Genomic DNA, 14,468 nt, shown 5'->3' on the forward strand with positions numbered 1-14,468 from the left:
TTTTAAGAAAAAGACTTAAAGTTAAAAAACCAAGAGAAAGTTTCGGGGGACCCACTTCCAATGGCGGATCAACGTACCCTCATGGATTACCTACGGCCCACCGTAGGTAATCTCGGTGCCGCTATCAATGCACCAAATGTCGAGGCCAACAACTTCGAACTTCGGCCGCATTTGATACAAATGCTCCAAAACTCCGCAACCTTCCATGGGCTTGCGGACGAAGATCCCCATCTACATATCACTAACTACTTGGAGATATGTGATACTTTTCGGATCAATGGAGCATCAAATGACGCCATACACCTTCGAATGTTTCCATTTTCACTAAAAGACTGAGCGAAGGCTTGGCTAAATACCCTCCCAGTTGGCTCAGTAAACACCTAGGATGAACTAGCCCAAAAGTTTTTATATAAGTATTTCCTTCCTGCTAAAACAACTAAATTAATGACTGAAATTAGCACATATTCACAAGAGGACGGGGAATCCTTATATGAAACTTGGGAAAGGTTCAAGGAGCTACTAAGAAAGTGTCCTCATCATGGTCTTGCGGTATGGCAACAAGTATACACTTTCTATAATGGGTTGTTGCCACACACAAGACAAACACTTGACTCTAGCTCCGGGGGACTTTTAGGTAATCGCCGCCCAAATGAAATTTATAATCAAATTGAGGAAATTGCTCAAACCAATTTTCAGTGGCACACTCCTCGAGGCACGAAATCTATTGCCCCGGGCGCCCATAAGGTTGATGAGAGCACCTCCTTGCAAGCCTAAATCGAAGCCCTTTCTTCGAAAATCAAAAAGTTAGAAATGGCAAAAACGGCTTCGGTTATGGCTTGCAAGGGGTGTGGTGGGCCACATGAAAATTGGAGTTGTATGAAAGAAATAGATAATCAAACATAATCGGTAAACTACATTGATAATAGACCTAGACCGTCAGGTCCTCCAACGGGTACCTACAACCAACGATGGCGTAACCACCCTAACCTTGGTTGGAGAGAACCCGACAATAGTAATAACCAACAAAAACTAAACCAACGAACAAACTTTCAACAACCAAGAAACGAGTCACAAAATTTCTCTCAACAACAAGGGGGATGAGAAAGGATTGAAGATACCGTATCTCCCCTCATCTCCAACACCGAAAAGAGAAACTCGGATCGATTTCAACAACTGGAATCGAATTTTAGAAATCAGCAAGCTAGTATTCAAAACATTGAAAAACAAATAAATCAACTAGCTCAAAATTTCTCCGAGAGACCACAAGTCGCGTTACCAAGTAATACCGAAACCAACCTAAAGGCGCAAGTACATCTCATCACATTGAGAAACCGTATCGTGGGTCCCGAGGAGACTCCATTACCTCCAGCTGAAAAGAGCCGATCTAGCCAAACCACAACTCCACCGACGCCCCAACAAGAGACGGTTCCTCCACCAAATTAACAGCCCACCAAGAATCCTCCGGTTCCATACCCCGGTCGGTTAATTCGCCAAAAGACCGATGAGCAATTCACAAAGTTTGTAAATTTACTAAAACAATTGCATGTTAATATTCCATTTGTTGAAGTCCTAACCCAAATGCCTAAATATTCAAAATTTATGAGGGACTTCCTCACTCAAAAAAGAAAAATTGAATCATTGCAATTAGTTAATTTAAGCGAGGAATGCTCCGCCTTGCTACTCAACATACTCCCGCAAAAGTAGATCGATCCTGGAAGCTTCACAATCCCTTGTTCGATTGGGGAATCTCCCATTCGCAATGCACTAGCCGACCTCGGGGCTAGCATCAACCTCATGCCCGCATCGATGGTCGACCAACTCGGCCTAGGGAAAACAAGCCCAACAAAAAAGAGCATACAACTCGCCGATAGGTCCATCAAATATCCACAAGGTGTCGCTGAAAATCTATTGGTTAAAGTTGGCGAATTTGTCTTCCCAGCCGACTTTGTCATACTAGATATGGAGGAAGATACCGAAGTACCACTCATCTTAGGGAGGCCATTCCTAGCTACGACCCACGCAGTGGTAGATATGAATAGTGGAACACTAACATTGAGGGTTGGGGATAAGGAAATGAAGTTCGGAGTTGGTAAGAGAGTAGAAGATGATGACCCGGTCAATTACATGAAGGTAATAGACTCAAGTTTGGATGATGCTCTCCGACGGTGCAACATGGGATGCAAAACATCCCACTTGGGTAACATATGACTGGCTTTGGGTCTAGCCAAGGTGTTGGTGCATAATGTCTATAGCCTACGTCAACAGTCTAGGTCATGTCGGTAGCTTGTAGTAGGGTTAAAAGTGTCAAAAATGTACGAAATAGCATCTGGCTATTTCGTACGAAATCATGTTTGGTCATTTCGTACGAAATGACATGGGTCATTTCGTGCGAAATCAACTGCCTATAAATATGGCAGTGTGGTTTTTCATTTGGTACGAAATAGGAGAAGGTGTAAGGAAGTGCTGCCCAATTCTCATCGTGTAATCAAGTTGAATATCAATGAAAAACCTATTTTAAGTATAATTCTCTGTTTCTACACCTTTCTATCACTGATTCTCAGTTGTTTGACTGTTTCCTCCTTTCAAACAGCTTAGACTTGACTCTGAACGACTCATATAGGTCGCAAAACGATCCTACAAGTGGTATCTGAGCTCAGGATGAGTCAATTTGTTTGAATCAGCCCTTAGAATTCTGTTTTTCTACTCATTCTTGGATTTTTGGACAGATTCATGGACAAAATGGACTGATCTCTTGATATAACGTGTAAAATATAGTTTTAACAAATCCTTAAAAGAATTAGACCTAAATTCAGACTAAAAGTGACAAAAATGGGCCAAAAATCTCATTTCGTGTGAACGAACAATATTTCGTTTGAAAAATTGGGTTCATTTCGTACGAATTGACTCATTTCGTTTGAAACATCATTCTGTTTGAGTATTTCGCACGAAAAGAATCTTTGTACTGATTTCGTACGAAATGGCACTTTATTTCGCATGAAAATGTTATTTCGCATGAAAAGCTGATTTCGTTTGAAAGAGTTGATTTCGTTTGAGAAACTGATTTCGCACGAAACCTGTTTTCGTGTGAAAGTCCATTTTGTTTGTGTGATTTCGTTCGAAAGTCCATTTCGTGTAGAAAGTATTTCGTTTCAAAGTGACCATTTTCAAAAATTTGAAAATTTTTCGAAATTGTTTTCGTAAAAATGGATAACCAAGAGTTTTACAACTTGTTTGCCGGTGGGAGAATGATGGCAGTTCAAACTCCAGCCAGTATCGTGCAAAATCTAAACATGGAAAATGAACTAGGTACGTTGCAAAAACCGCCGAAGTTGATGAACATTGATGAGTATGCTGGATGGTCAGATAGGTTTAAGACCTGGGTGCAAGCTAATCATTTCGAATGCTGGATGAAAATCGAGTCAAAATATATTCCTCCAAAGAATGGTTCGGGAATTGAGAAAACAATTAGCAGTTTGACTCCACTTGAACAAGAAGATTTCAAGGCAGAAAAGAAAATGATGAGTATCCTACAACAAGCCATCAAAGAGGATATCTTAGTTCTGCTACAACATCAGGGTAATTCACAGTCAGTCTGGAATTCATTGAAAGTAAGTTTCTTGGAAGCGTGTCTATGATAAAGAGCAAAACTGCTTTGCTGAAAAAAGAGTTTGATATCTTAAAGGGTATAAAGGGTGAGACAACAAAACAGTTGATTGAAAGATATTGCCATCTGGTTGTTGAGATGAAGAGATTGAACATAACCAAAACGGATGAAGCATGGGTTGATAAACTAGTGGATGCTTTACCGTACGATGAATGGGGTACTTATTTGTTGGTGTTGAAGAACAATTTGGAGTATGTGGGATTCAATCTTAGCACATATATTGAGAAAATCGAATCACATGAGCTTGAGTTGACAAAGATTAGAAAAATGAAGTCTTCAAGTGTGCAACAAGATGTTTCATTGTATTACGAAGGAAGCACATCAGCAACATCGAATTTAAGTCCAAAAATACAGACTGCATTTAGTGCTGATTCTACTTCCGAAGTTTCACCTGGCACATCAAGCAATAATAATTCACCATTTGCAAGTTTTGAACCAAATCTAAAGGTTCAAAACTCATCAGATCAATCTTATACGCAAAGTTCATCAGGATCAAACAGTCAAAGTCAATGTGACAACCCTCATAATTCCATGTATCCCGTACAATATATTAATAATAATCAATGTGCTTGACGACTGTGTGGAATTACTTAACTGCTTTCTGATATCTGTGTTATGCTTACACGTATTTGTTAATATACTAATAGTGTACAGAAAGGTCACTAAATAGTCCGTTATATTTTAATAAGTGTTAGAAAGTAAAAACGTTACAAAATATATAAATGGCACGCCTTACGAATTAATTAAGCACTTTAACGGAACAGTATCCAACCGAACAACCGGACTTAACCCGGGACATAAAAATATTGACATTGACATTAATTTTCCTTTTCTGAGCTAGTTAGGGTCCCCGAATACCCTAACACCCGTTATAAATCACAACACACTAGTAGTTAGATTAAACTCCTAACTAAACCAACTAAACTCTAACTAGCTAGTTAAATTCCAACCCAATTACCCCAAACCCCCCCCCCCTGACCGAATTCCCCACATGGGGGGAACATACTTTCACCATTTATAATATTTTAATCTCTTTGTTGAATATCTAGGTAACACATGATCTATTGGTTAAACACACTTGGTGGATTATAAATAACCCCATTAGGCAAGACATCTCTAAATCACTAACACTTAGCAAAATTTTCACCTCTCTCTCCCTCTTCTCTCTTGCTCATAACCGGCCAAGAGGCACCACCATAGCCACCACACCTTCAAGTTTGGTTCTTGCTAAATCACACACATACAAGGGTGCTAGAGTTCGTATAACGAAGCTTGGTGCTCTCGGAAGTGGAAGGACCTTCTCTATTCGCTTTTAACCACCACTTTTCTACACTCGAACTCTCCTAGCCTTGTGCTAGTGGTAAGAACTTAGATCCATTCATTCTTCATGTTATTTAAGTGGTTAATAGGTGATTTGATGATTAAAGTTATGACACACTAAAGAACTTGCACTAAAGTCTTGAACATGTTGGTTAAAGAGTAACTAGTGGTGTAAATCATGTAGATCTTGTGTGGATATGATTCTTGCGGATTTCTTGATAATTTACTGGTTAATACTGATGTTTGATGTTGTTGTGATCACTAAACTTGTTAACGGAATCGATCGAACACGATTTAGAAGGTTAAACACCGAAAATCAGAATTTGTCCAAGTTTTACAGCCAACTTTAGTTGGCTGTAAACAGATCATAAACTCTACGAAAAACTAATATTTCAAGTCTAAAACATGTTATTATGAAATACGGTTCTAATGACACCGGAATCGTAATTTTTGGACTCCGTTTACTATTTTAAGAGCGTCTTTTCGTAACAGCAGCTAGAGCTGCAATTTTTCTGCTGAAAAGGTGCGTCTTGTTTTCTATTATAACTTGTAATCTGTGTGGAGGCTGATCACGAAATTTATACCATAGTTGACTACCGATGTATTTGTAATTACCCCACTGGAATTTCGTAAATCGGACGCTCGATGAATTTTAAATAAATTATATCGTGGACTGTGGTCAGAAAAATATAAATCTGAGTTCAGTCCGGAAAATGAATTTTTATAAAATATTGGTAATGAACCGGACCCCGATATTTTTAGACAATAAAATTTGGAACGTTTAAGACATTCTGTAAAAATTTGAGAACTTTTGGAATAATTTAAATATTTTATTTAAATGTCCGATAACAGCCGGTTTTGAATATTAATGCTGAATTAACATAAGTTGTGACTTGCGTGTCTAAATGTCGAGTATGCTATCTGTGAATGATCTAACATGTTATATGTGTTACGTGCACTATCGTATGTTTGCTTATGAGTGGGGAATGGATGGGAAGTATATATGGGCATAAACATTTAAAGTAATGCATGTTATGTGATAGATACGTGTAGGAACTTTGTGCTCTATTTGAAACCACTAAATGACTAACTGGTAAATCATACTAGGACGTGATTGACCGACCTTGACTGTTTGCTATATTTGAGAATCTAACCGAGCAAACCGAGGTGAGTTCACACTTTGCTACAAAGCATGGTAAATTCCCGGTGGGAATGGGAATGGGTACAGGAATAGGGATTCCTCGTCCTTTGAGACGTGTTCAGGAATGTAAATTCCTCGTCCTGTTGGGACGTATTAGACTTACTGGACTAGAACTCTATCAGCGAAGTCCCTCCCTTTTTGTATCGACTTAATCGCCGAGGCTATGGCGAGCGGGTCATTAGTTAATAGAGCTATTAGGTTTAACAAACCTCACACCGTGCCAGTCGGACGGGCGTGTACTAATGGACTATGGCTCGTCGGTGGTGATAGAACACCGACGCTAGGGCACAATTGATTTTTGTTAGTAGTCGATATGATAAACGAGTCTGGTAGTTTAAAATACTGGGGTAGCTCCCCACGGCCAAAGTGCCGGGCTGGATAGCCAGGGAAGGTGGACATGGGATGGTTAACAAATAAACGTTTTCGAACTATGGGGTAACCCCCACGGCTGGATAGCCGAATGAGATTAAACTATGTTTTTGGAAACAACTCTAAAATGGACAACCAACCGTGAACTCACTCAACTTTGTTGTTGACTCGTTATTACATGCTTTGCAGGTCATTAGATGCTATGGAGCTTGCATATGGAGGTGGTCGTTGTGGGATGCGAACTGATATGTCCAGTACTTAATGAATAAACTTTATGAACTTATTAAACCTACTTTTGGACTTTAAACTTATAACCTATGGACTTATGTTTTTAGATTTTACGTTGATGCTTCCGCAGTTTAATTTAAAACTTGGTTAACTAGCTTTTGGTCACCAATCGTATTGTGGTTGGCTTTATTTACTTAAATACGTTGTTCAGTATGATTGGTAGCTCGATCCTGGTCACGTCATGCCTCCAAGCGGTGGTACTACGCATGGTGGATTTTGGGGGTGTGACAGATTGGTATCAGAGCCATTGGTTATAGTGAACTTGGTTTTAAAAAGGGAAAAACTTTTTGATAAAACCAGACTATAACCTGTACAGAGCTCAACGATCCACAACGACGCTTCGCTCCACGTGCAAGACTCGACACCATAAGTGGTATGATATATGTTATATTATCGGTTAGATAGTTTTCACTGTGCAGTAGTTAACGTGATAATTGCTAATTGAACCTTATGTGCTTACTCTCTCCTGTCGTCCCACACTTATGCACTTTCGCGACACTTTTCTCACTTACGTTGCTTCATCATGAAGATCATGAGCGGACGCAGAGGACGTATCAACCTCACTCAAGCTCAGTTGATGGCTTTGATCAATGAATGAGTTGCTGAGGCACTCGCAGCTGTTCCTGCAGGAGGTATAACCTGCTACTTCGACCTATCTTAGGACATTTAGATCTTACTTTCGCGAACCTACCCTCGTGCTTAACCTTTTCATTTATTCTCGCACCACAAGTCAACATGCTCAGCCCCCTGTATGCACGTTCAAAACCTTCATGGATTGCCGACCAAGCACCTTCAGCGGCACAGAAGGTGCTGTAGGCCTTCTTCACTGGTTTGAAAAGCTTGAATCAGTTTTCGAGATGTGCGAATGCCCCGAAGACCGTAGGGTGAAATATGCTACCGGAACTCTTGAAGGGGTAGCGCTCACATGGTGGAACGCTCAGGTTCAGCTGCTGGGGTTGGTTGCTGCTAATGCCACCCCATGGAACGGTTTCAAGGAACTGATCAAAGAGGAATACTGTAGTAGGGGTGACATCCACAAACTTGAGGTGGAATTTTTCAATTTGAAGATGACGGGGTCGGAGATTGAGGCGTATACCAAGAGGTCGAATGAACTGGCCATCCTGTGCCCTACTATGGTGGACCCTCCCATCAAACGTATTGAGCTTTACCTCAAGGGCCTTGTACCAGAGATTCAAAGTCACGTAACTTCAGCCAACCTGGGTACCATTCAGCAAATTATCAAGTTGGCTCATCGTCTCACTGACCAGGCGGTGGAGCAAAACAGGCTACCCAAACGTATCAGTGCCACAGCTACTTCTGATGCACCTACCGACAACAAGCAAAAATGGGATGGGAATTCAGGCAAAGGATCTACTTCAGCTCAGTCCCAGCAGCGAAAGACAGATGAGTACAGGAGCCCCAGCCAGCAGTCTTCTGGGAATCAAAGTCAGGGTAGATACAAGGGAAATCACCCCAAATGTAAGCGCTGTAACTTGCACCACAGTGGGCCATGAGGTAAGGGCAACTATCATCGATGCAACAAGCCTGGTCACATGGCAAGGGACTGCAGGAGTCAGCATCCGGAAAATCAGAACCGGCAGCAACAGCAAGCCCCACCCAATCAACGCCAGCAGCAGCAACAACAAGGTAACAACAAAGGATGCTTTCAGTGTGGCGCTGAAGGCCACTTTAAGAGGAACTGCCCCCAGCTGAACCAAAACCAGAACAATAACCAAGGAAATGGGAACCACAATGGGAACAACAATGGAGGCAACAATGGAGGCGGTAATGGGGGAAACCATAATGGTAATGGGGCAAGAGGTCGTGCTTTCGTGATTGGTCAGGGTAACACAAGGAACGATCCCAACGTTGTGATGGGTAAGTTTCTTCTGGACGACTTCTTTGTTACTGTTTTATTCGATTCGGGTGCCGATACTAGTTATGTGTCCTTGAAAGTTAGCCAAATGCTTAAGCGTACTCCAACACTTTTGAACACCAAGCACATCGTAGAGTTAGCAAATGGCAAAAGTTTAGAGGCTACACATATAGTTAAGGGTTGCAAGCTTGTCCTTGCCGATCAGACCTTTTCTATCGACCTCATTCCTATCGTTCTGGGTAGTTTTGACGTTGTCATTGGGATGGACTGGTTATCTCAACACCAAGCGGAGATTATTTGCAAGGAGAAAATCGTCCGCATCCCTCGTCCTGGTAAAGAACCCCTCGTGATTCGTGGCGACAAGAGTGGTGCTATTGTAGGCATCATCTCTTTCCTTAAATCCCAGAAGTGTTTACGAAAGGGCCACACCGTTATCCTAGCCCTCGTTACTGATGCATCCACGGAAGAAAGGAAGATAGAAGACATTCCTATTGTACGCGACTTTCCCGAGGTATTTCCTGAGGAATTACATGGCCTTCCACCTCATCGACAAGTCGAGTTTCAAATCGAGCTAGCTCCTGGAGCAGGACCAATAGCTCGTGCGCCTTATCGACTTGCTCCATCAGAACTCGAAGAACTGTCTACGCAATACAAGAACTTCTGGAAAAGGGTTTTATACATCCTAGCTCTTCGCCATGGGGAGCTGCAGTGTTATTCGTGAAGAAGAAAGACGGTACCTTCAGAATGTGTATCGACTACCGCGAACTTAACAAGGTTACTGTGAAGAATCGTTATCCTCTTCCACGTATTGACGACTTGTTCGACCAGTTGCAAGGGTCGAGCTATTACTCCAAGATTGATTTGAGATCGGGATACCATCAGCTGAGAGTCCGAGATGAGGACGTCTCCAAAACAGCATTCAGAACTCGTTACGGCCATTACGAGTTTCTGGTTATGCCATTTGGGCTGACGAATGCACCAGCGGTCTTCATGGATCTCATGAACCGAGTGTGCAAGCCTTACCTCGATAAGTTCGTTATTGTGTTCATCTACGATATCCTGATCTATTCTAAGAGTCAGGAGGAACACAAGCAGCATCTACGACTTATGCTGGAACTTCTTCGAAAAGAGCAGTTGTATGCCAAGTTTTCGAAATCTGACTTCTGGCTTCGCGAAGTCCACTTTTTAGGCCATGTGGTAAACAAGGATGGAATTCATGTGGATCCATCTAAGGTTGAATCGATCAAGAATTGGCCTGCACCCCGCACACCGACAGAGATACGCCAATTCTTGGGTTTGGCAGGATATTACAGAAGGTTTATCAAGGATTTCTCCAAGATTGCACAACCTCTCACTTCACTGACTCAGAAGGGTGTCACCTATCGCTGGGGTGATGCACAGGAATCTGCGTTTCAGCACTTGAAAGATAGACTTTGTAGCGCGCCTATCCTCTCATTGCCTGAAGGCACAGATGATTTTGTGGTTTACTGCGATGCTTTCATCCAAGGACTTGGTTGCGTGTTGATGCAACGCGACAAGGTCATTGCCTACGCATCATGCCAACTTAAAGTTCACGAAAGGAACTACACTACTCACGATCTGGAATTGGGAGCAGTTGTTTTCGTGCTTAAGATATGGAGACATTACTTGTACGGTACCAAGTGCACCATTTACACCGATCACAGGAGTCTCGAGCATATCTTCAAGCAAAAGGAGTTAAACATGCGTCAACGTCGATGGGTCGAACTCTTGAATGACTACGAATGCGCGATCAAGTATCATCCGGGCAAGGCCAATGTTGTGGCTGACGCCCTCAGCCGGAAGGATACTATACCTAGGCGTGTACGTGCGTTACAGCTTACCATCCAATACAACCTTCCAGCTCAGATTCGTGATGCTCAGGTTGAAGCATTGAAAGAAGAGACCATCAGGGCTGAGTCCCTACGAGGATCGAGGCAATGACTAGAACAAAGGGGGAACGGCGCCTACAATGTTAACGGACGCATCTGGGTTCCACTGTATGGAGACCTACGCGAGCTTGTGATGGATGAAGCACATAAGTCTCGTTATTCAGTACATCCGGGTTCGGATAAGTTGTACCACGACCTAAAGACTATATACTGGTGGCCTGGTATGAAAGCCAGTATAGCAACCTACATCAGTAAATACTTGACTTGTGCTAGGGTCAAGGTCGAATATCAGAAACCATCAGGCCCACTTCAACAACCAGAGATACCTAAATGGAAATGGGAGCAAATTTCCATGGATTTTGTTACTGGTCTGCCCAGATCTCAACGCGGAAATGATACCATTTGGGTGATTGTGGATCGACTGACCAAGTCTGTACATTTTCTGCCTATCAAAGAAACGGATAAGTTTTATACTCTAGCAGACATCTACCTAAAAGAAGTGGTATCAAGGCACGGAGTGCCAACCTCCATCATTTCTGATCGTGACGCTCGTTTTACCTCTGAACTATGGCAAGCTATGCATAAGTCTTTTGGCTCTCGTATAGATATGAGCACCGCTTATCATCCACAGACGGATGGGCAATCAGAACGCACCATCCAAACCCTTGAAGACATGCTTAGAGCATGTGTAATCGATTTTGGTAACGGCTGGGAAAAGCATCTTCCGTTAGTGGAGTTTTTGTATAACAACAGCTACCACACCAGCATTCAGGCCGCTCCGTTCGAGGCATTATACGGACGTAAATGCCGATCACCTCTTTGTTGGGCAGAAGTTGGTGATAGTCAAATCACTGGTCCAGAACTCGTAGTAGATACAACCGAGAAGATTGCTCAGATACGACAACGCATGGCGGCAGCTCGTGACCGTCAGAAAAGCTATGCCGATAAGCGAAGAAAGCCATCGAGTTCCAGATTGGGGATCGGGTGCTACTCAAAGTCTCACCTTGGAAAGGTGTAGTCCGTTTTGGCAAACGAGGCAAACTCAACCCGCGTTATGTCGGACCATTCGAAATCATTGAAAAAATTGGCAAGGTGGCCTAAAGGTTGAACCTACCTGAAGAACTCAGCAGAGTTCACAACGTTTTCCATGTGTCGAATCTGAAGAAGTGTCTGTCAGACGAGACCCTCATAGTTCCTCTCAAGGAGCTCACTATCGACGACCAGCTGCGATTCGTCGAAGAACCAGTAGAGATTACGGATCAAGACGTTAAGATTCTCAAGCACACTAGAATACCTCTCGTCCGAGTTCGTTGGAATTCCCGTCGTGTCCCAGAGTACACCTGGGAACGAGAAGTCCAAATGAAACTCAAGTATCCCCAGTTGTTTAAGAAAAACACAACCACTACTGAGACTGAAGCTACTACAGAATTCCGGGACGAAATTCCAAATCAACGGGGGGATGATGTGACACCCCAGGGAAATCAGGAAAACAACGCAACTTAACTAAGCTTCCTCAGTAACCACGTGCTAAATTTCGGGACGAAATTTTCTTAACAGGGGGAGAATGTGACAACCCTCATAATTCCATGTATCCCGTACAATTTATTAATAATAATCAATGTGCTTGACGACTGTGTGGAATTACTTAACTGCTTTCTGATATCTGTGTTATGCTTACACGTATTTGTTAATATACTAATAGTGTACAGAAAGGTCACTAAATAGTCCGTTGTATTTTCCTAAGTGTTAGAAAGTAAAAACGTTACAAAATATATAAATGGGACGCCTTACGAATTAATTAAGCACTTTAACAGAACAGTATCCAACCGAACAACCGGACTTAACCCGGGACATAAAAATATTGACATTGACATTAATTTTCCTTTTCTGAGCTAGTCAGGGTCCCCGAATACCCTAACACCCGTTATAAATCATAACACACTAGTAGTTAGATTAAACTCCTAACTAAACCAACTAAACTCTAACTAGCTAGTTAAATTCCAACCCAATTACCCCAAACCCCTCCCCCCCCCCCCTTGACTGAATTCCCCACATGGGGGGAACATACTTTCACCATTTATAATATTTTAATCTCTTTGTTGAATATCTAGGTAACACATGATCTATTGGTTAAACAGACTTGGTGGATTATAAATAACCCCATTAGGCAAGACATCTCTAAATCACCAACACTTAGCAAAATTTTCACCTCTCTCTCCCTCTTCTCTCTTGCTCATAACCGGCCAAGAGCCACCACCATAGCCACCACAGCTTCAAGTTTGGTTCTTGCTAAATCACACACATACAAGGGTGCTAGAGTTCGTATAACGAAGCTTGGTGCTCTGGGAAGTGGAAGGACCTTCTCTATTCGCTTTTAACCACCACTTTTTCTACAATCGAACTCTCCTAGCCTTGTGCTAGTGGTAAGAACTTAGATCTGTTCATTCTTCATGTTATTTAAGTGGTTAATAGGTGATTTGATGATTAAAGTTATGAAACACTAAAGAACTTGCACTAAAGTCTTGAACATGTTGGTTAAAGAGTAACTAGTGGTGTAAATCATGTAGATCTTGTGTGGATATGATTCTTGCTGATTTCTTGATAATTTACTGGTTAATATTGATGTTTGATGTTGTTGTGATCACTAAACTTGTTAACAGAATCGATCAAACACGATTTAGAAGGTTAAACAGGTCATAAACTCTACGAAAAACTGATATTTCAAGTCTGAAACATGTTATTATGAAATACGGTTCTAATGACACCGGAATCGTAATTTTTGGACTCCGTTTACTATTTTAAGAGCGTCTTTTCGTAACAGCAGCTAGAGCTGCAATTTTTCTGCTGAAAAGGTGAGTCTTGTTTTCTGTTATAACTTGTAATCTGTGTGGAGGCTGATCACGAAATTTATACCATAGTTGATCACCGATGTATTTGTAATTACGCCATTGGAATTTCATAAATCGGACGCTCGATGAATTTTAAATAAATTATCTCGTGGACTGTGGTCAGAAAAATATAAATCTGAGTTCAGTCCGGAAAATGAATTTTTATAAAATATTGGTAATGAACCGGACCCCGATATTTTTACACAATAAAATTTGGAACGTTTTTAACTATTTTATTTAAATGTCCGAAAAACAGCCGGTTTTGAATATTAATGCTGAATTAACATAAGTTGTGACTTGCGTGTCTAAATGTCGAGTATGCTATCTGTGAATGATCTAACATGTTATATGTGTTACGTGCACTATCGTATGTTTGCTTATGAGTGGGGAATGGATGGGAAGTATATATGGGCATAAACAGTTAAAGTAATGCATGTTATGTGATAGATACGTGTAGGAACATTGTGCTCTATTTGAAACCACTAAATGACTAACTGGTAAATCATACTAGGACGTGATTGACCGACCTTGACAGTTAGCTATATTTGAGAATCTAACCGAGCAAACCGAGGTGAGTTCACACTTTTCTACAAAGCATGGTAAATTCCCGGTGGGAATGGGAATGGGTACAGGAATAGGGATTCCTCGTCCTTTGAGACGTGTTCAGGAATGTAAATTCCTCGTCCTGTTGGGACATATTAGACTTACTGGACTAGAACTCTATCAGCGAAGTCCCTCCCTTTTTGTATCGACTTAATCGCCGAGGCTATGGCGAGCGGGTCATTAGTTAATAGCGCTATTAGGTTTAACAAACCTCACACCGTGCCAGTCGGACGGGCGTGTACTAATGGACTATGGCACGTCGGTGGTGATAGAACACCGACGCTAGGGCACAATTGATTTTTGTTAGTAGTCGATATGATAAACGAGTCTGGTAGTTTAAAATACTGGG

General features: G+C 41.7%; 1 non-coding gene across 1 annotated transcript; it reads right to left on the minus strand.

The window, feature by feature from the left end:
* Window positions 1–438: 438 nt before the first annotated feature.
* Window positions 439–545, minus strand: LOC118487706. The gene has a single exon (XR_004882649.1). It is a non-coding gene; the product is annotated as a small nucleolar RNA R71 (small nucleolar RNA).
* Window positions 546–14,468: the final 13,923 nt, after the last annotated feature.

This window comes from Helianthus annuus, chromosome 15 (genome assembly GCF_002127325.2).
Source record: "Helianthus annuus cultivar XRQ/B chromosome 15, HanXRQr2.0-SUNRISE, whole genome shotgun sequence".
Taxonomy (NCBI): Eukaryota; Viridiplantae; Streptophyta; class Magnoliopsida; order Asterales; family Asteraceae; genus Helianthus; species Helianthus annuus.